General features: G+C 42.5%; 1 protein-coding gene across 2 annotated transcripts in view; it reads right to left on the bottom strand.

Annotated features, from left to right (window-relative positions):
• Positions 1-22480, bottom strand: part of PIK3AP1 (phosphoinositide-3-kinase adaptor protein 1) — a 114584-nt gene that overhangs the window by 63641 nt on the left and 28463 nt on the right. The window contains exon 1 of one of the 2 annotated variants that reach the window (XM_022569203.3): positions 10750-11112. The exons of the other annotated variant lie outside the window; for it this stretch is intronic. The gene's annotated coding sequence lies outside the window, so the exon portion shown is untranslated. Of the gene's footprint in view, positions 1-10749; positions 11113-22480 lie in introns of those variants that run through there. 2 annotated transcript variants of the gene reach the window in all.

Consider the following 22480-nt stretch of genomic DNA (forward strand, 5'->3'; position numbering starts at 1 on the left):
CTACCTTCAGAGAGCCTGCAATCTAAAAGGGCTGGTGAGAGGTAGGGGTTAACTTGGCTGATTCCTGCAGGCTGGCCTCATGGAAGGAGTGCAATCCTTCCTGGGAGAAAGCTGGGGTGGCAGACCAGGCCACTGATATGTCCCCACAGAAAGCTGTAACACAAGCTTGCACTCTAGATCCCAGGTCATGCCAGGGGAGGGCTGTGCTCCCACAACCATGAAGGCTGAGGTGGCAGAGCAGGGATGGGGAACCAAGCACCACCGTGTCGGCTATAACTGTGAGGCAAGGGCCTCCGGGGACCTTCTCAGGCCGGGGGAGGGGCTGAGGCTTCCCAGATAAACAATTTAAAAGCCCCACAGCCTTGGACAAGGGTCTTGTCCTAGAGCCTGACATGTGTGCTGACAGATGTCTACACAATGCCCCAAAGTGTGATGGGCAGTGAGGCACATACTCCTGCTGCTTGTCCCCTGTGATTTCTCCCAAGATGCACTACTCCAGAAGGCCGGGCTGAGTGCAGCTTGGTCTCCAACCTTGTTCACACAGCAGGAATCCAGGCGGATCTTAGTGTTAAGAAAGGGGACAAAGAACCCTGGGAGTTTCAAGGAGGAACTGTTTATGACTAGGCATCAGAACCATCAATGTCCTCTATCTTTCCTTTCAGTCCTACCTCACTTACTCAGTGCTAATTATCCCCCTGCAAAGGCTAAGTGCAGTGGTCTTCCCACCTCTCTGCGGTCCAAGCCAAGTTAACGGAAGGCTGCCATTTTCTCCATTGGATCTGCCCTTCCCCACATCCTTTTCTCCTTGACTGGTTACTACTAAAATGGCCAGGGACCATCTCCATGGACAGAGCTGTACACGCCATCCAAGCAACTCCCACCCACCACGGGAATCTGTGAAAGGAAGAGCCAAAAAATTAGGGATAATTGATATTCTTCTTCTTAATAATTATATAACATCACATCAAGCTTTAATTTTGTATTATTTGATGCCATTTTTTCATTTCTGAGGTTCTTCCTGGATGAGAAAATAACCCCATTGACTTAAAACATTCAGTCAGTTTCTTAAAGCTGCGAGAAGCACCCTGGAACTACTTATCGTTCTAGAATTGTTTAGACACTATCCTGCGTGGCTAGCGTGGTGGGTACCAACCTATTATAATTTACTGTACAGGTATAATCTCATTGGGATAGACCCACAGTACAGTCTATTGCTTCAAAAAAAGAAATCTCTTCAGGGACTTCCTTCATGGCACAGTGGTTAAGAATCTGCCTACCAATGCAGGGGACACAGGTTCAAGTCCTGGTCCAGGAAGATCCCACAGGCCACAGAACAACTAAGCCCGTGCGCCACAACTACTGAGCCCGTGTGCCACAACTACTGAAGCCTGTGCACCTAGAGCCCATGCCTTGCAACAAGAGAAGCCACCACAATGAGAAGCCTGCGCACCGCAACGAAGAGTAGCCCCCACTCGCTGCAACTAGAGAGAGCCCGCGTGCAGCAACGAAATGGAGCCATAAATAAATAAATTAATTAATTTTAAAAAAGAAAATCTCTTCATTTCTCCCAAATTACTGACCCAATTAGTTGGCTGGCCAAAGAGTCAAAGCTCTAGTAAATATAATCAAGAAAAGAACAGAGAAATAGAAATAAGCCAAATAAGAAAGAGATGGTAACAGCAGATATGGAGAAGAATTTTAGAAACATACTGATGTGAAAACTCATTGCTAAGAGTTTTTTTTTTTAATTTCAATACAACTTTTATAGAAAAATATAAGTTACCGAAATTGTCTCAAAATAAGTAGAAAATCTGACAAAAACAGTAATCACACAGAAAATTTTTCTCACTTTTCAAATAAAATGTAAAGTACAGGTCACACACCCACTGCTGCATTGAATTTTAAATTGTAGTTGCCATGATGTTTTTCTTTACAACATTTAATTTTCCTATCTAGGAAAATTCCATTTATATAGGTTTTGTGTCTCCTACTAAAGTTTAAAAAACAATAAAGGATAGCCTTATTTTATATTAAATTTATTAAAAAATTAAACCAAGCAATTAAATACAATAGACAACTGCAAAATCAAGTTTCATTCTCATAAAAACTTAATATGTGGTAAGGAAAGCACTAAAAATCAGTACAGAATAAAGAAAATGGTTGGTGAGGATGACAGCAGATGGTACTGAAAAAATTTAGCTATTTGGGGTGGGCATGGAGGGACAGAGAGACTGTTTAGAATCTTCCTAATTCTTATACACTCCAAAATAAAATTTAGATGGATTATAGAGTGAAATGAACAATGAAAACAAATTTTAAAAATTAAAAAGATAAAGATATGGTTGAAAATTTTATCATTGTTTTGGGAAAAGATTTGTTTACTTTAAAAACAACTGAAGAAATACAATCCAAAAAGCAATAGAGTTGATGACATGAATTTAAAATTTTAGTAAACAAATTTATAAAAACCTAAAAACTAAATTGTAATGCTTGGGCAGCATTGGTCATAATAGCCACAGGTGGAAACAACCCATTGTCCATTCTTTGATGAATGGATTGACAAATTATTCAACCATAAAAAGGAATAAAATACCAATATATGCTACAACATAGATGAATGTTGAAAACATTATGCTGAGTGAAAGAAACCAGCCACAAAAGACCACATATTATATGATTCCAAATATGCGATATGTCCGGAATAGGCACATCTATAGAAACAGAAAGTAGATTAGTTATTGCCTAGGGCTGGGGTTCTTGGGAAGATGGGGGAGGTTGGGAGATGATCGCTAAGGGTGTGAGGTTTCTTTTTGAGGTGATGAAAATATTCTAGAATTGACTGTAGTGATAGTTGCACAAGTCTGTGAATATACAAAAGCATCATTGAATTGTATACTTTAAATGGGTAAATTGTTTGTTATGTGAATTATATCTCAATAAAACTGTTACCGAAAAATTCAATGGCAAACCACAAATTGGTTAAAAAATTTGATATAAATATGCCAAGGGGCTGATCTCCTTAATATATGAAGAGGTGATAGAAATCTCTTTAAAAATACCCAAAGCCCAATAAGTAGATAATTCACAAAGGAAGAAATAAAACTTACCTTCCCATTCAGAAAAACTAAAAATCATTCATTATCTCTAATCATCATGGAAATGCAAATAAAAATAATATATTAATATTTCACCTTTTCTAATTAGGAAATATTTGAAGGTGAGGTAGGACAGATACTCTCATTTGTTGCTGAAGAAACTATAAACTGGTACACCCTTTCTGGAAAGCCATGTGACCATATACAGAGAAAGAGCAAGTCTTTAAAATGTTCATATCTGGCCACATAATTCTACTTCTAGAAATCTCTCTTAAGGAGGAAAATAACTGTTCAAAATGTAGACAAAGATAGTGAACCAAGATGTCTGCTAAATAATTCTTTGCATTGCTGAGAAACTAAAAACAACCTGTCTGATAAAAGAATATTAAAAATATTATTTTCAAAGAGTCTTAAGTGAAAGCTTATGACATGTTAAGCAAAAAAGCAGAATATAAAATTATATATCTTATAATGTAGTATATCAATTATATAAAGGAAAATGCATTTTAAAAGGTCAGAAGAAAATGTATGGATAAACTGCATGATCCTTCCCCCCCTCCCTCTTTTCTTCCTTCTTTCCTACCTTCCAACTGTTCATGTATTTCCATATTCTCCACAATGAGAAAGCACTTTGATGATGGGGGTGGGTGAAGAAAGAAGTTAACAGCTGAATCTTTTGTCTAATCACTTCATCAGCTTGGTATCATTTATGATGAGATTGGTCCTAATAGTACAGCATTTGGCAGATTTCCCCAGCGTTCAGATGGGTCCTATAAACAATCCCTTCCGGTAAGTCTATTCATTTAGTCACCTGAAATGAATTAGCTACTGGCAGCTAATTCATTTCAAGAAGTCAGGCAGGATGCCATTCACTCTGTAGGGAGATTCTGGTGGCGCTGATTGCCAGCACCATCACTTAAGTTTCTTCAGCCACATCGGCCTCTTCCACAGCGCACTACAGACCAAGCCAGGGTCCAACCACTTGAGCAGATGCAGAGTTTCCTTTGAAGCATATACCAACCCAGACAAAAGTACCACTGAAACCCACCTAAAAGAGTGAGATGGCTCCAAAGTTTCCCACTTAAACGTGTAGATTCCTCTTGCCCCCTCCCCACCTTGAAGATAAACACCAGCTTTACTGTCCTGCGACTCAAATAAATCAAAGTTTGAGTGAAGGCATACTGAAAACCCCAAGGATCCTCGCCAGCTAAAGTCTTATTAAGACACCAATAGTATCCTTACTGCTTTAAAATTTAACAATATCCTCTCAGCTTTTATAAGGCCTGGAGAAACTCTGGAGAAATTATAGAAGAAGACCTTCTTTGTGTATCCAGCTCAACTATAAAGGGCCCTTGTGGCAAACACTCCTTGAGTTCAGTGGCAGGAAGTTTGTGTCCCCAGAGAACTTGGCTGCTTTCTCTCATTAGACAATAAGAACAAGCTAACATGGTGTGTTTCACCTTCTGCCCTTGCTGCCAGGTAGCTCAGTTTCAATTTTGGTTCTTAACCACTGTTAACATTTTCATCCAGGTCTTGGTCTTTCCTATTTCTCTTTTTTATATTGTGTTTAATTTTGGAGGCTGCTTCAAAACTTTGGGGATCTAGGCAGGATGTGAATCAATCTTTCTCAAAACTGGTATCTGCCAAAAGTCCTCAGATGTAGTCTTATGAGAATCAGTGCTTGGGCTTTTCATTTAGATGACAATGCCTTTAAAATGGGATGAAAAGACATTCCAGATTATCTGAATGACCACATTATAACTGGGCCCAGCCACAGGACTGTGGTGCCTGTGTGTGTGTGTGTGTGTGTGTGTGTGTGTGTGTGTGTGTGTATCATTTTGCAACTAGGTCATGCTAAGCTGTCAGGGGCTAATGAGGAAAGAAGACAGGGGGCAGGATGACATGTAAATGAGGCATTTGTGCCAAGTGAACACAAGAAGGTTTCCCCATACACTGCTTCACATAGAGAAATGCAGTGGGAGATCCAAGTCCCACAATAACACTGGAGAGCTGTAGCAAGCCCCTGGGACAGAATCAGCGAGCACCAGAGCTTTGCGCCACATACATGATGCTGCTTCAGTAAATGACCATCATCTATGACAAAACAAATGTAGTCAGTTTGCCCTGTATTTATTTTATGCGTGTATTTGTATCTGGTTCGTTTTTTTTGCTTTTGGAGTTGGGAAAGAACAATAAGCATCCGGAATTGAATATGTTTATACGTATTTCAACAACATCAAGATAATCTACCACCACTAAAGGCTCATAATTCTTTTTCCTTTACAAGGGAGTCTAAAAAGTTATTTAACATTATTTGGGTCTAAAGAAACTATGAATTTTAAATGAATTGAGTATGCACTTGGACACACACCAAGCCACATGGACAAGCTCATACTAGGTAAGAGGGCTGGTGACAGACTCCTGATTATTACTAATATTGACAACAATAAAAGTTACCATTTATTGAACATCGTGGTGACTGCTTTAATAGTTAATCTCATTTAGTTCTCACATCCTGTGAGATAGAAATCAATATCCTATTCCTATTTGATAGATGGAAATGCGGTGCCTGAAGGATTGAAGTAACCCAGCCCAGGTCATGCAGCAAGCAAGCAAGCAAGAGGCAGAACGGGAATTCGCCCCCAGGGGTCTGTGCCTCCTTTGAGGATGTGGACCAGGGCAGGAAGCAGCATCACTTGCTATTCCTGGTCTGGGGTTGTAACTGTAGCTCATGAGACAGTGACATAGGCTTTTGCTCACCAACACCTGGTGGTCCTGCCTTGTTCTAAGCAATACTGCCTTGGTTAGGTATGCCATGACCTGCCACCACGGCCAACAGGCACATTCCAAGGATGGGGTCTAAGTCAAAAGACACTGAACTCCAACTGAACCAGCCAGGGTCCCACGTGCTCCAGGGGGCCTCTGCCCCAAAGCTACAACTGTCTCACTTTCCAAATAAGTTTTCAGACCACAGTGCTTACTGCTTCTTTCCTGTACATTGGTGTTCAGTCAGGACTGTTTTTTGGTAGTCTGAGGGAGGGGTAGGGTAAGGATGGCCAGAGAATGATGTTTTCTGATCTTGAAGCGTTTTTTTGTTTGTGTGTTTTGTTTTCCAGAATATACAAGCTAACTTCTCTTGTAAGGTAATGCTAAGCTTTGGGGAAAGTACTATAAACAGGTATCTTTATTCTTTAAAATGACCACAACTGCCATTGTTGAGCATTTACTATAGGCCAGGAGCCATGCAAAACCCTTGATATATGTGATTCTATTTTATCACAACTAAGAGATTGGAATAATTCTGCCCATTTCACAGATGAAAAAAAATAGGACACCGAAATTTAAATAAATTGTCCAAGTCACACAGTGCACGCTGTATAGAAAGTTAACCCCCAAATCCACGCTCTCGTGTGCTCTGATAGTTTCCACACTGGGAAGCAGGTGACTGGTACACAGGAGATGATTCCAAAGTGTACAGCAAACATGCAGTGACACTGAGCCACACAGTAAGAAAGCAGTCCCCTTTCAATTCTTTCAATTCCACTCATATCAAGAAGAAAGGCTCAGTTTGGTAAGAGGATGCTTTTAACTTCTCCTTAACATGCTTACCTCTCTCTCTGAACCAGGGAAGGAACAAGGCCCTAAGCCCACAGGCTTCTGCAGGCATGAGTGTCTAGTAGAATTTAATACCACTGTTTTGTTTTTATGGTCTTTATTTTTATAGTTACCTTGTTTCTATCAAGAGATACTGGTTTTTCACTTATAGCAGCAAAGTTTCCTTTTAAAATAAATTTATTTAAATAAAAAAAACGGGCATTGACTTAAAGAAAATATTGTTAAGAGTACAAGGAAAAGTCTGGAAACAGACAGTGGTAATAGTTGCACAACACTGTGAATGTATTTAATGCCAAATTGTATACTTAAAATTGGTTAAAATGGCAAATGTTATGTTATATATGTATATACATATATGTGTATATGTATATATATAGTCACAATTTTTAAAAATTGATAATGTAGGGGCTTCCCTGGTGGCGCAGTGGTTGAGAGTCCGCCTGCCGATGCAGGGGACACGGGTTCGTGCCCCAGTCCGGGAAGATCCCACATGCCGTGGAGCGGCTGGGCCGTGAGCCATGGCCCCTGAGCCTACGCGAATGGAGCGTGTGCTCCGCAACGGGAGAGGCCACAACAGTGAGAGGACCGCATACCGCAAAAAAAAAAAAAAAAAAAAAAAAAAATTGATAATGTAATATACCCCCCAAAACCATTGAATTGTACACTCTATATGGGTAAATTGCATGGCATATAAATTATATCTCAAAAAAGCTGTTAAAAAAGATAAACCAAAACCCATGTTGATGATCCTCAAATGACTGAAGTTTGGGAAAAGATGAATTATGCTATACTGCTTTCATTGTTTTTTTTTAAATCACTCATTTTATTTATTTATTTTTTTAAATTAATTTTTAAAAAATTTTTGGCTGCATTGGGTCTTCATTGTGGTGTGTAGGCTTCTCTTGTTGCGGAGCACAGGCTCTAGGCGGGCAGGCTTCAGTAGTTGTGGTGCACGGGCTCAGTAGTTGTGGCTCGCGGGCTCTAGAGCGCAGGCTCAGTAATTGTGGCACATGGGCTTAGTTGCTCCGCGGCATGTGGGATCTTCCCGGACCAGGGATCGAACCCGTGTCCCCTGCACTGGCAGGCAGATTCTCAACCACTGCGCCACAAGAAAGTCCCTATACTGCTTTCATTTTGTCAAGCTACATTTATTAGTGATTTTTTTTTAAATAAGGTAAAGCAAAGGTGGGAAGGCAGGAAGAAGGCCTGTAGCATAAACATGTCGAATTATTTTATCTGACTTTTAGATAACAAGGAAAAAGAAAGTGAACAGAGAAGGAAATTAAGGAGATAAATTTCAACTGAGAATTAAGAGCCTTCCACCAATCTAGCCAAAAATGGAATGAAATAGAAGTGGTCACTGGAGCCAGACAGGGGCCCACACGTGTCTCTGGGCTGATATGAAGTAGGAGGACATTATCAATTTGCATCCGGGATTTCCAGTGTGGCTGATGAAAGAAAGAGTGAAGAAGATTCAAAGGTTTCTTGGAAGAAAGCAGAAATGAATAGCGAAACAACCTAGGCAGCGTGGTCCATGAAGGAAAGGGGCCATGTTCCCTCTGCATTTGCATCCCGGATTGAGACCCAGATTTGACCACCACACAGGTGGGGCAGGAGTACAGAGAGTTGCCTGAGGTCTGGAGAAACTTCTGGAGGCTTTTCCACTCAGGATGAAATTTCTCAGCTATTATGAAGCTCATCCAGCCTATCTAAGCCATGATGATGAAATCATAAAACAACTATTTCTCAAAGCCTGACATAAAATGTTCTGAAGCCTGAGCTTCCTAATCACTGAGCAAGTATCTACTGAATATGCATGACAAGGATCCCACGGGGGTTCCCAAGAGTGTGCCTCAAGAGCGTCGGCCTTAAGGAGCTTACAACTGAACTGGGAAGGTGAGGCTCCACGTGAAACAATTGAGAGAACTATGTGATACCAGCAAGCATTATGAGACCATAAATATAGCTAAATAAAGTGAGTTATGTTTCTAAGTGTTTATAAAAGTGCCAGCACATGAAAAATGTAACAGGAGTTTAGAAAGTTGAGAAAAACTTCCTGAAGGATGAAGAAGACAGGTTAATTTACTTTAACTAAGGCAAATAGCATTTAGGTGCTGAGATTACAATTCTTGTGAAAAAAGCATATTTTCCATTTAAATTAATACAATAATTAGTAATTCATTCCTTTATTCCTTCAACAAACATCCAATGCCTATCAATGAATAACAAATATTCAAAGCCTATCCTCGGCCCCCTAAGAAATGTCAGGGTGAGAATATTTCTGTCCTCGCTGATAGTGGAGGGACCGCACAGGAGAGAAACAGCTTCTCTCCAACTTCCACAGACAAATGATAACAGGAATAACTTCAAAACAAAACATTACAATGGATAAGCAGGGATTTATAAAACACAGTTTATGGCCACTAAAGGATCAAAGAAGGAAGGACATCCCCAAAGACGTGACAAGTAGGGCCTTGAAAGGCACAGAGAATGCGGGCACCGGGTAGGAAGGACTTTCCTGGCAGAGGTAAAGGCATGATTAAGGACACGAAGGCAAGACAGCAAATGATGTGTGTGGGCCACAGGAAGCAAGGGGGGCACCTTCTATATGAAGCAGGGAGGGAGGGTGAGGGGAGAGGGACAGGGAGGGAACCCCAAATGCCATGCTAGGAGTTTGGTTTACACATAGAAGACCTGTCACTAAATAGTATTCATGAGAAAAAGAAATTCTGTAAAATATAGATTAAAACCCTAGTCTGTTTGTTTTTGGCCACGCCACGCGGCTTGCAGGATTTTAGTTCCCGGACCAGATCAAACCCGTGCCCTCTGCAGTGGAAGTGCAGAGCACTAACTGGACCACTAGGGAATTCCCAAAAACGTAGTTTTATTTTTCTGAAAGTTGAAGAATTTTCTTGAATTTGCTTGTTTTTGAAATAATTCCAGACACACAAGTAGAATATGTCAGCTCTTTTCTAAATCTTGGTCAGAATGGAGAAGCAGAGGGGCTGACCACCCACCACACCTTGAGCAAGCAGTGTCTCTAAGTCTGTAAAATAACATGAACTAGTGGCTAACAAAGTGTTACCAAGCCAACATCCTGCTCTACCTGCTTTCATGAGCAAATAAGATGCTATAATTAACCCAATGTCTGAAAGCATACCACAAGCATGGTTCACAAAATGCTTAGAAAAATGGTTCTTAAGTAGACGAAACATTTCTCCTACCGTGTATCTTGTTTACACTAGCTATAAGCTTAGAAAATCAATGTCATAGCTATTGTTATGTCCTTAGAAAGCACAAAGGGAGACCTCAGTCCTGGCCTTGTCCCCAGATTCCAAACGTGTGGATCCCAGTGAAGGAGCTTCTGCTCCACTGCAAAAGCATGTGGGTTCGCGGGGGGAGGTGAGAGGCTGGCAGTGGTGGGACTCAGATCTTGAGTTTCAACAACCCCACCTTCTTGCTGCTTCCTGGCAAACATCAAGATTGCTTTTTCATTTTAGTCATCACCCATGGGTCTTTCTTTCTCCCTTTTCACCCACCTTGGTTAATGGGTATTGAATTTCCCATCCACCTAACCCCTTTCACTTAAAAAACTCCCAACACAGTGACAAGTATACCCAACCCGCAAGTCACCAGCTACCCCCTGAAGTCATGTACAGTCATCAATCAGAACGATGTTAAGAGGGTCAGTGGAATGCCAGACCCTTACCCATCACATGTCTTACTGGCACTGAAGTCAGGGGAGGGAGGAGGTGATGATTATTTAGTGGTGTTAGTGTGAGTTCACTAGAGTGACATCAATCATTGTCCTTGTCACCTTCATCATCATCCTCATGATGCCAGAAAGCTAAGGCACAGCCCTGTGGACACACCCCCAATTCAGACTTTAAACAAACTCATGGTGGCCACTCTGCCTCCCTGGAAATAAGGAGAAAGTAGTAGAAAGGAGAAGGAAGAATGGATCCGCTCCTCCCATAAGCCCACACTGACTTCCTGAGGCAGTCGACGCTGCTGACTTTCCCCACACAGGCTGACTCACCTGTCACATCCGACCTGCTTTGCCATCCAGATGGTCTGTGTCAGCTGCAGATTCCTGAGGCTGCCCAGTTTCACTGCACATCGATGGATCTGCAGCACTTGGTAGAGGGCTCTGGATCAGGAATCTACTGTACATCAACCCCAGTCTTTTCCAGCTCACATAGACAGGGAATCGTTTTTCCTTTATTCACCAGGTAATTCCCCTGGCCCTCCTCAAGGTACTCAAAGTTCAGGATAAGGCGGTAGGACAAGAGGAGAGGAGAGCTCAGGCCCCTAAGACCTTTATCCAGGCCCCACCTAGTTGCTCTAAATGAGCTATTCAAAGTGTCAGTTTAGTTCAGTTTTGTTTTAAAGCAAAGGATGATGGTTCTTCCCGTCCCCTCCCCAACTCACCCTACTTGCTCTTCAGCTTGAATAAAAATAGCCCCACAGCTGAGGCTGCCATGACAACCGATGAAAGTATGGGCTCACCCTTGCCCACCAATGATAAAATCTGCCTCCAGCTCTCCTACCCACCCAGCTGGGGCTGGGGCCCTCCAACCCCCTCCCAAGTTCAACCTTCAGGAAACTTTTCTGAGTACCACAGCCAAGTCACTCTATCCTCACCCGACAAGCTGAGGGATATTTAGAGCTCTTGCACCACCCAGTGCCTCAGAACTTTTTAATGTGTTTTCATTTGTTCTCTTCTGTGTTCCCAGGCACATGTGACAGATGTGACCACCTCCCTTTTGCAGATGGGAGAACTGGAGGCATGGGGACATGAACTGACTGGCCCTAGGTCATTACCTGCTGGTTTAATGGTTGAACCACATTAAGAACTCAAGATTCCCATCTCCTAGCCAGTTCCCAGACCAAAGGAGCAGCTGCTCTTGGGAAACATGACCCCAGTGGGGAAATAATTTCCCTGTGTGAGCTGCTTCCTGGCCACAGGCTGAAGTTCCCTCAACCAGTCTCTGCGATAAATCTGGGAAGGGTTGGGGAAAAATCTGCTGCCACATCATGGGATCCAGGTTCCACAGAAACCCATTTCTATCCTGGACCCATCATCTCTGGGGCTGCTCCAACCAAGCACAGCTTCACTGCCCAAGTTTATCAAGAGCTTTAAGACACACTGTCCATACCTACATTCCAAAGGCCACCACTGGGGAGAAAGTTCTCCACCAGGGCTCTCAGGGCTGGAGGCCAGCAGGTCCCTGTTTCATTGCTCAGGAAACCCCACTGTTGCTAACAAAGCAGGGGCTACTACAGCCCCCCATGAAAGCTTCCTCTTTCTTCATCTCTTTCCGACACTTATAAATGTGCTTCCTCTCTGTATGTAAATTTTGCTCAAATGGCATGACACAGACTTGTAATGAGGCCATTAATAACTAGTCTTTAAACTGCTTCTCGGTTTCCTGGATCAGGAATCAATTCTAATCTAAGTAGACACTGATATCTGGATTTACTGGTGTGAGGACAAATGGGCTTTGTTTGGAGCAGACCACAAAAATGCAGTTTATTTTCACCCAGCCAAGAACTGACAGGATGAAGGCAACTCTTGATAGTAGAACCAAGGTTAAGAAATTGTAAAGAAAACTCCTCTCCTTTTGTCTCTTTACCACTCAGTCATCACACTTCCAGGAAAGGCCAAGAGGGTGTTTACCTGCCCCCACTTTTGCTGACATTTAACATTCTAACCAGCTGAAACTCTGAAACTGGACTGGTCAGTTTCACTTTCCATCTTTGGAATGGGTAACTTTCTCTCACTCCTCACCCTGAAATGCTGTATCTGGTTTTCATGTACCATCAAGTTGGGGTGGGAGCATGCTCCCCTCAGTGATCTGCTTTAAAAAAATACAAAACAACAAGATGGCATCCAAATCTGGTTAAATAATTGTGGGTCAAAATAAAAACCCCTTTATTTTTTATCCCCAAATTAAAAAAACCCAGGAGCTGCTGACAGCCCCCAATAATTAAAACCTGGCTACTAAGGGCAAGGCTCTAAAGATATGGTGTAGTATTTCCTAGCAACATAAATGCAGCTAGCAAGGGGATCTGGAAGAGTACAGTCAAGGAAGCCACAGAAGGCCTGGATTTAAGTCCCATCTCCCAAGTCACAGGGTATTGTGACTTTTCAAAGCTTCAGTATCCTTTCTTTTAAAATGAGAATATTCACACCTGCCTGGCCTGCTGCACAGGCTTACTGGGATTAAGTGAGAAACACTTAGAAGCCCTTTGAAAACTTTAAAGTGCTAGACAAAGTTATTTGTTTTTTTTGTTACTATTCATTTAACGAATGAGAGTTCCTATGAAATGATTCTCCATGTGGAAATGAGCAGAAGCATACCTCTGCATACAGTAGTCCAGGGCTAGCCAGTCCAACGTGACCCAGGAAGTGAGTGTCAGGCAACCCAGGGATGCTCTGGGTAGCCATGGAGACAGACACCAGCAGAGATCCTGCTACCTCCAGGCAGGCAAGAGCAGCAAGTCTTGATTATCCACAACAAGCAGGCATCTGCACCCACCAGACTGCCCAGCAGATCACCATGGCAGCTGATAGGGACTTTTAAAGTGGGAACTGAACTGCTCTGGGCTCAGGGTTTCCATCGCAGTGGAAGCCTGCATTCCCCAGGCACAGTCACACTCTTAGAAGAGGTGGCATGGCAAGAGGCAGTGTAGCACAGCAGTGAGTGAGAGGGCTCTGCATGTGTTCAAATCACAGCTCTGCCACTTACCTCTCTGTGCCTCGGGTTCCCCGTGTGCAAATGGAGATGAGGATACCACCTACCACGTTCAATAGTTGTAAGTATAGAATGAGCTGATTCATATAAAACACTTAAAAGAGTACCTGACAAAGAGTAAGCACAGAAGAGTCATTAGCAATTAGAGTCATTTATCCGTCGACCAAATTGTTCTTCCATGAGTCTGTGATTTCTTTGAGGGCAGATTCCCTGATATTCATCTTTGGATCCCCGGGGTCTAGAAATCACCGTGAGAAATCAATAAATGCTTCTTGCATGAATGGATGAATCGATGAATAAGACCAACCACCTAAGTTACCAGCTGGGGGGAAAAATACAACACAGGGAGGATCACTGAAAGGCCTTGGGCCTTGAGCCTCTTAGTGTGGAATCTGAAGAGAAGCAGGAAACTGACTAATCCCCACTTTATGTTGGCAGGCTGAACCAAGCTGTCCTGAAATTTGGTGTGGTACACTGCGTTAGTCCAGGTCTTCTGAGAAGCAAACACTAAAATGGGATTAAAGAGGATGCAAGGATTTTATTAGGGAGGGAAGCTGGGAAAACCATCAGATGGACTGAGCCTGATAGAACAGCAGGAAGGAAGGATGGGTGGAAGCAACCTAGACCACTGAGTAGTCTAAAGAAAGTTCGGCAAGATGAAGTTGGCTATTGGAGGAATCCTGTGTCTTCTGGGAGCTGACCTGGGAGCTGACAGCCATGCTGTCATTGGCTGGGAGCAGCCCGTGGGAAAATGCCATGATGGATTCAGAGCACAGGCCTGGGGCCCTCAGTCAGTTGCACTCCTGGCAGGTGGAGGTCTGCAAGATGCATTCTCATGCCTGCCACATATATGGTAGTCCTTAAGAGCATGGGATTTGGTGCTCTTACCAATCTAAGGTGAATCCCAGCTCTTATAGCTGGTCACCTTAGGCAAGTTACTCAACCTCTCCATGCCTCATTTTCCTTATTTGTTAAATGAAAATTATAATTTCAACCTCTTAGGATTGTTATTGTTGAGCACTGTGTCTGACATATATTAAGTGCTCATTAAAAAGGCAGCTGCCATTCCCCTGACCATTATTATTATTAATAATGAAGTACTTCTATTAACAGTTAGGACATGAGAACAGCCCCCACTGTAACATACTTGGATTTGAGTTTTATGAGTCTAAAACCATGGCTTGGCAGTATCACAATTCAAACAACCAAACCAGTTTGTCTACAAATGAAAGGTCTTAGGGACTTTCCTAGTTCGGCTATTTCCTGAAAGGGAAAGGTGGGTTGTATTGTGCCAGAATCCATCTACAGCCACAACTCCCTCTGTTCTCTTCCACTTGCTGCACTTCGTCTGCAATGTCCTTGGCCTGTCCCCTGCCAGCTATCCACCTTTGAATGAAAGCGTAGTCAGCACACCTTCCCCCCAAGAACAGGCTCAGAGAGACACGACCCTGCTATGCTGTATGTGTTCTGAGCACCCGTTTGGGACTCCTTGCTTGCCTTTGTTTCTGTGACCTTAATTCTTTCTTTAAAACCTTGGCCAACTTTCTGGTAGTGGTCACTGCTGGCCGCTGCTGGTTTCTGGCCACTCCATCTGACTGGAATCCACAGTGTCCCCTTGTTGGGCTGGCTATGACCTAGGGCAATCACAGCTTTCATGGCCCCAGTTCAGCGGGCTTCGGCTTCTCCCAGCCTTGCTGACACTTGTGCCTTGGTGGCAGTAGCAACTAAGAACCCACAAAAAAGAAGCCCCCAAACTGGAAACCACACTCTTACCCCTTCTACCACTACCTCAGAGGCTTTTTCTCTAACCCCCATTTCCCAGAGGGTCACCAAAAACACACTGGGATTTCTGGGTTTTGGTTGTTTTTTTGGGTTTTTTAAAAATCTTTGAAGGGATGACCTTCAGGTTTTTTTAAACTGAAAAGAGTCAAAATCAAACTAAAAATGATTGATTTTATTTAATAATTAACATCTTAACAAAGCTGATCAAACTGTTTCTTCCAGAATGATATTCTCCATTTTAGAGGGACTTTTCTAGGGAATTTTAAGTTTCTGTGTTGGAGCTGGAATCCAACACTTGAGCTGCCTTGTTTTAGCCTGACGTTGGAAAGCCAAGAGCAGGAAGTAAAGAAACTGGTTGAGCGCCCCGCAATGAAGCCGACTAGGCTTTCCCACCTGAGAGGGGATGAGGTCTCTCGGAAGTGAAGGTAAAGCCTCAGAGCGGTAAACAGGCTGGCCACTTACACATATGGCCAACGTGAGCACTGAGCCCATCTCCGAACTTGGCTTCTTTTTCTCCTCTGGTTCCCCAGACAGAGCTAGGAAAGTGCTGGCCACCCTGACACCAGAAATGCCCAGTGCCAGTGAGACTGAGAATTCCCACCACCAGGGAGAAACACTGGTTGGACAGTCATCTGCCCCCATTACACATGAAAATATTTACAAGCTTAGTAATTAGCCTCTTCACACCACCTTGGCCTCCTGTTTGCATTGATCCCTCTCACTAACTGAAAAATCAATCAGATTTGATTTCCTTGCAAATCCAAATTCTTAAAAAATGATCCCCTGCAGTAAAATCTGGGCGTGCTCACACTCCTACCCTCAGGTCAGTGATTCATTAACCATTGGGCCCCCAGTGAGTCACATCCCTGCTCACAGATGGCCTCCCTGGCGTTACGATAGAGTGGACAATACAATTGTATTTCGGAGCCCCTGTGCAGCCCTGACACTCTGTGAGTGACCACACCAGCCTCGCCAACTACATTCTCAGCTTCTGTGAACATTTCTCCCCAACCAGCCCAGTCTGGTTATGTATCATACAAGATACACAGTGTGAGGTCATACTTTCCGGTTCAGAGTCATAAGCATGAGGGCAAAATACAGTTTTCACTACTATTGTATATTTAATTACAGAAACCACTAGAAACCTAATCAACATTGGGACCAATATCAAGAAAAATCTATCACAGTGATTCAAAATTTCTCAGAGGGGAGGCAGGAGTGTTTGCAAATGTCCTGTCAGTGATGAATTAGAATGAAGAAACTGTGTAGCTTTTAAAGCACAGTTAACATTCTATTATGTTTTAACTATAATTTTTATAGTATGAACTATGGAAGGGGGACATTTGTCAAAAGGGAGCATGGGTTAAAACAGGTGGAAAGGGACTTCCCTGGTAGCGCAGTGGTTAAGAATCCGCCTGCCAATGCAGGGGACACGCGTTCGAGCCCTGTTCCAGGAAGATCCCACATGCCGTGGAGCAACTAAGCCCGTGAGCCACAACTACTGAGCCCGCGCACCCCACCTCTGAAGCCCGCGTGCCTAGAGCCCGTGTTCCACAGCAAGAGAAGCCACCACAATGAGAAGCCTGCGCACCGCAACGAAGAGTAGCCCCCGCTCGCCGCAACTAGAGAAAGCCCGTGTGCAGCAACAAAGACCCAACACAGCCAAAAATAAAATAAATAAATTTATTAAAAAAAAAAAAAGCAGGTGGAAAACTGCTTCCCTGTAATCCCTGCAAGGTTCAGTCTACCTCTCACCCCTCCCCTCAGCCTCTGTGCCCCTCCCACTAAGAGCCCACAATCCACAAAACCTTGCCCTTGCTCACTTTTCCTCTCCATGATATTGTAGGCCCTTTGTATGTTGTCTTTTGCAAATCCAGCAGTCACAATATGGTTTGTTTCCCTTTTGGTTAGGGTTCAGCAACCGTCCAAAAGTGGGGACCCCAGACACAGACCCTTATAGGCAAAGAGGACAGTGCCACACTTATATGAAGTAGGCAAGGAGCACCTGGAAGGCTCTCATGCACAAAACCTCCCCCCACCTCCACATTCTACTAATAAAAGCTTCATCTGAGTTATGCTGGAGATAATGCAAATGCCCCGGGGAAAAGTTCAGCTTCATGGTCACTCACACCTTAGTAAGAATTATTTTTGAATCTTACGTCATCAGGGTTTGAATGACACCTGAAAATCATTTAGAGCAAAATTCCACTCAATAAAGGATTTTTTAAAAATCATAGTCAAACTCTATTTGAATTCTTACAGTAACAAAAGCTCCCTTCTTGGAAGGGTCTAACTCTACTGATGGGTATTTGGAATTATCTGTGAAAGCTCATCCTTTTCTTCAGCCCAACCCTGTAGAATCTGTTAAGATGGTTCTGCAACAAGTAAAGGAAATTCCAACTTAGGATGCCTTAAACAATAAGGACATTTATCTCTCAGAATAGCAAGTCCAGCAGCTGGGAGGTTTGGGGGTGGCTGACATAGGGATTCAGAAACATCGTCACGGCCCTGGTTCTTTCCATTTCTCTATTCTGTCATCTTCAGCATGAGCTTCATTCTCAGGTTGGTAGCATGATGGTTATGGCAGGTGCAGGTTCACTTTGGACCAGAGGAAAAAGAGAAAAGTATTCCCCCTGAGTGTGGAATATAAACTCTTCCCTTCACTCTGACTGTTTCAGCTTCTGTCACGTGCACAATAACTATCACCAGGGGGATGCCAGGCACTGACTCCACTAATCATCCAGGGTGGAAGGAATGTTGGAACTTCCACTGTGATATCCACCACTCCTGCCTCCCAGGAACATCCACCTCAAATAGAGTTCTTCCTTCCCCCACAACTCAAACACAGCCACAACCCTTTCCACGACATGACAGCTCATACAACATGTTTCCAAACTCTCTGGTTGCCCTTCTCTGGATATAATCTAGTTGGTCAGTTTCCTCCTAAAAAGGTGTCACCCAGAACGAAACACCATTCTAGGTAGATATAGTGAAATTATAATATTCTACGACTGGGGAGCTATCTTTTTATTAATGTAGCTTAATTTTGTAACAGCTTTCAGCAGCTGTTAGTCAAGTAGTCAACCTTAACCTGTAGCTCATCTTTACAAGTCAACTGGCATGCTGGATATCTAACTTGCTGCACTAGTTGAGTTGCTGTTATGGACCTCAGAGCATAACTTAGGATCAACCCCACTGAACTAGATCAAGATAATTTTGAATAATGCTTCTGCCACTCAGTGTAATAACTACCCAACCACCTATAAATGTTATGTATCTATAAATCTGTATTAGTTTTCTAGGGCTGCCATAACAAAATAACACAGACTGGGTGGCTTAAACAACAGATATCTATTTTCTCACAGCTCTGGAGGCTAACTCCAAGATCAAGATATCAGCAGGTCTGGTTTCTGGAAAGGAAATCTAAGACCAGAGTCTGGCACTCCGCTAGATAATCCTTTAAGGAGGACCGTAAATAATCCAATTACCTTCTCGCATTATGCTGAAATCAGTCACTTTGGAGAGGAGATTTTGACTAAATGTGGGAGAGTGTTGAAGAGAAAGATCATTCTAGAAACTGGGGCATTTCTAAGTTGAGTAAAAAGAGGAGGACTCTACTAGGGTGTTTCCACAGTCAGAGTGCGTGACTTTGGACACGAAGGTGCTGAATCAGGGGGCTGCCGAGCAGTGAGCTGTCTGGAGATTGGAGGAAAAAGAGCTAGAAGGTTATCAAAAGGTAAATTCAGTTACTTCCCAATTTTACTTAGGACATGAGTAGCGGCAAGTGAAATTGACACACTGACAATTACCCTAGTGCCCATAGCATAGATTGGCCATGCCTGTCTTCACTTCTTTGGTCTGCAATTAGCCAGGTGGGCAGTGACCACTTGGCATTTTGCCCAGGGACTTGAAGACCCATGTTTTATAGACATGATGAATGGAAAGCAATTGCTATGCTTTCTCACTCATACCCTCTTTAAAAAACATAAACACAAATATAAATAATAAATAAGTATATGGGGGTGTGCTATTAGAGCAACTACACATAAATACTAAAGAATTAAGTAGGTAGCAATAGTTAAACAAACACCTGCTTGTAATTAGCTCAGTTACTAACTGATCCTTAACTGTTCCTTCTTAGATTAAATCCCTTAATTTAAGAGGCAAAAGCCTACTCTCCAGGTGGATTTACAATTCTAATGCCTGAAGCTTTAGGGTAACATGATGTTATTAACCCCTCTAGCCAGGTGTTTGTTTTTCCTTCTTGCTGGTTTGAGCAAGTACTCAAAAGATGGGGAAGAGTGGCTAGAGGGTCTGCAAAGGACATCTGATGCTTGAATCTCCTTTCCCACAACCAAACGCCTATTTCAAACCAATAAAACTGGCACATGGGAGTTCATCTTTGCAAGAGCTGCCTCCTCCCCAAGGAAGCTCTCTTGTCTTCAATTTCCTCAAGGAAGAAATTGTCAAGGGAGAAGAGAAGCACCATTTTTCGTTCCCTGCTCTAATTTGTACTGCCTTGGCCAACATTATGTGGTTAGTATGTGCTGACATGATACCTGGGTGGGGAGAGAGCTGTGTGACCCTCTCTCCCCACTTTTTTTTTTCTTTTGCCCCATTAATAGATGATTTTTAGCCACTTTACCAACTGACACCAAGCCTTGCCTCTGGTCTCTCATCAAAACCTTAGCAGAGTTTTACATAAACTGAAATTTACATTCAACCGTCACCATAGCAACCATCACACAGAATTAAATACAACTTTTCCCCCCTCTGATATCATCTACTTTTTTTTAAGAGCTGTTTTTCTTTTCAGTTGCTAATCTGAGCTATTCAGAAGATAACCATTAAAAATCTATTTTGAAAAACTGCATTTAAACAGATTGTAACGAGGTTTTCAAAACAGGCATTTGAAATGGTTTCTAGACACTTAGCACCATACACTTTCTCCCTCAGTTGGTGGCTGTACATTGCTGAAGTCTCAAGGATTCGCCTCTGCACTGGAAACTGTTAAAATCAAAACAAGGCTTTGCTCATAATTGTGACAACCATCCCTTGAAAGGTGCCCCAAGATAATGACCCTGAGCTAGGGCAGAAAATTCTGCTAATTTCCGAATGGATTTACATCGTGTTTAAAAAAAATTTTTTTTTTAATAAAACATTTCGGTTTGACTATTCAATGTGAAATTGGCAAATCTCCTGAAATTTTCATGATTCACCTGTTGACTGAAGAGGAGATATTCAATTGTGAATGTGGCTCAAGGCCATGTGGAAATATGCAAAGGTAATGGAGAGTAAACTAGAGATAAAAGGATGAAATATCCCCACCCAAGAGGTCTACTTTTTTTCTTATTCTAGAGTAAAATGCCACAAGAGCCCTGAGTATTTGCAGCTGTTGGAAATATATTTCAGATTTAGAAAAAGGTAAGAAAAGATCTTTCTAAATTTTACTAAGACCAAAAAAAAAATCTACTTATGACCCTAAACCCAGTAACAAATTAATGTGCACCTATCTCGTTACTCCATCTCATTCCCTTGCTACTTACAGTCCCAGAAATTGGCAATTCAGTTGTACTGAAAATTGAGACAACAAAATTAAGTCATTTTTCATAAGCCAAATAATTTGATCTTGTTTATTTAAAGCCAAACTATAATGTGATACTCCAATCGTTCATCAAATATTTATTGAGCACTAGATGCTAACATATGCTGAGAGTTACATCTCACAAAGATGAGTGAGACTGCATCCAAGACTTCAAGAGCTTTACTCTTCTAATTCCATCATATGGCAGATGTTTTACACCAAAATGTCACAGAAATCTTAAAGTATTTTCTCTGAATGAATACTAAATGTTGTATCTGTATACAGGAGGTGATGCCCATTCCATGGCTGTGCCCATGACCTCAGTCTGGACAGCAGAAACGAGTCCAATGGCTCACTTTTACTACTAAGACCTAGTAGGCCTCACCAGAGGACATTCATTTTGATATTTCTGAAAACGTTGCGACTTGCTCCCGGTGCAGCTCTGCCACGCAGGAGATGTGGCTGAATCCTACCCTAAATGATAAAGAAGCCTCCCCCAAACACTTCTAACAGTCGGGCATTGCGGAAAGCAAGACAGCTCATGAAGGTTCTCAGTCATTCTTTTCCATTCAAGAGCATTGGCATAGCTGGTTAGGCAACATGAGCAGGAGGTGGGGGTATTTCCAAATAATGGTCAAAATACCTTATATGCCTAAAAGTGAGAAATATTACATATTAAGTGAGATATGTGGGAAAAGTGCAAGACCAGGAATGGGATGCTGGTTTCATTCACATCAAGGGCCTGCTCCAGTGGATGGGAATGGATGTCTAGACCACTGAGTGGGACCAATGCTGAGGCCAATACCAGGTCAGTGAGAAAAGATGGCTTGATTTATTAAGTCTGATCTCTGAGCAGGCAGGCTGCACTGTACAATATGTCCCACTGTATAAGACCATGGGAGGGGAGCCTGGGCCGTGCTGGAGGAGGAATGAGGAGATACATGCCACTGAGTTACCTAGGAAAGAGTAGGGAAATAATCAAAAAGAAGAACCCAATGCATTCAAAGACCAATGAACCTGTGTCAGCAATCTTAAGAAAAAAGTTGAGGCACAACTGGCAGAATTTAAGACAGAATGGGTACCTGCCAAATAGCTGGAAAAGATAAGAGCCAACCGAACACATTCCATATTAGAAAAAAATGTACCAAGAAGGGTTAAAAAATGGAAAGCCTAAATATGAGCATAGGAATCAGAGACCAGAACATCTGAGATGACACCCTCTGACAGATATGCCATGTTGCCAATTAACCAGACAGGCTGAGGATAAAGTTCAAATCCTTTTCTAACAGTTGAAGAGCCTAACCAACATATGCATTGCAACCAACACAGGAGTTCCTGGCTTTTGTTTGTTTTTGCTTTTTTTAAAGATAAGTAGGAATATTGCAATCTCCACCAACGCAGTCTCCTGGTAATGAAGCAGACGTGTGGCTTTTGTGGTCAAAGGAAGCAAAGAATGTCATTTTGAGTATCTTAAGGCTGTAGACTTACTGCTTTTGAAAAATATAAATAAATAGATCCACAAAAGCCACAAAATTCAGCTTGTGAGTTATTTATGTCTTCATTTTTCTTCAGAGTTTCTTATGACTGGTGTCGAATCTAAAACGGTCCCAGCATGGTTTTCAGGTGGTCATTCAGTTGTTATCAAA

The sequence above is a fragment of the Delphinapterus leucas genome, chromosome 16 (genome assembly GCF_059928025.1).
Source record: "Delphinapterus leucas isolate spDelLeu-1000000601 "Yukka" chromosome 16, BTC_Dleu_Yukka2, whole genome shotgun sequence".
Taxonomy (NCBI): Eukaryota; Metazoa; Chordata; class Mammalia; order Artiodactyla; family Monodontidae; genus Delphinapterus; species Delphinapterus leucas.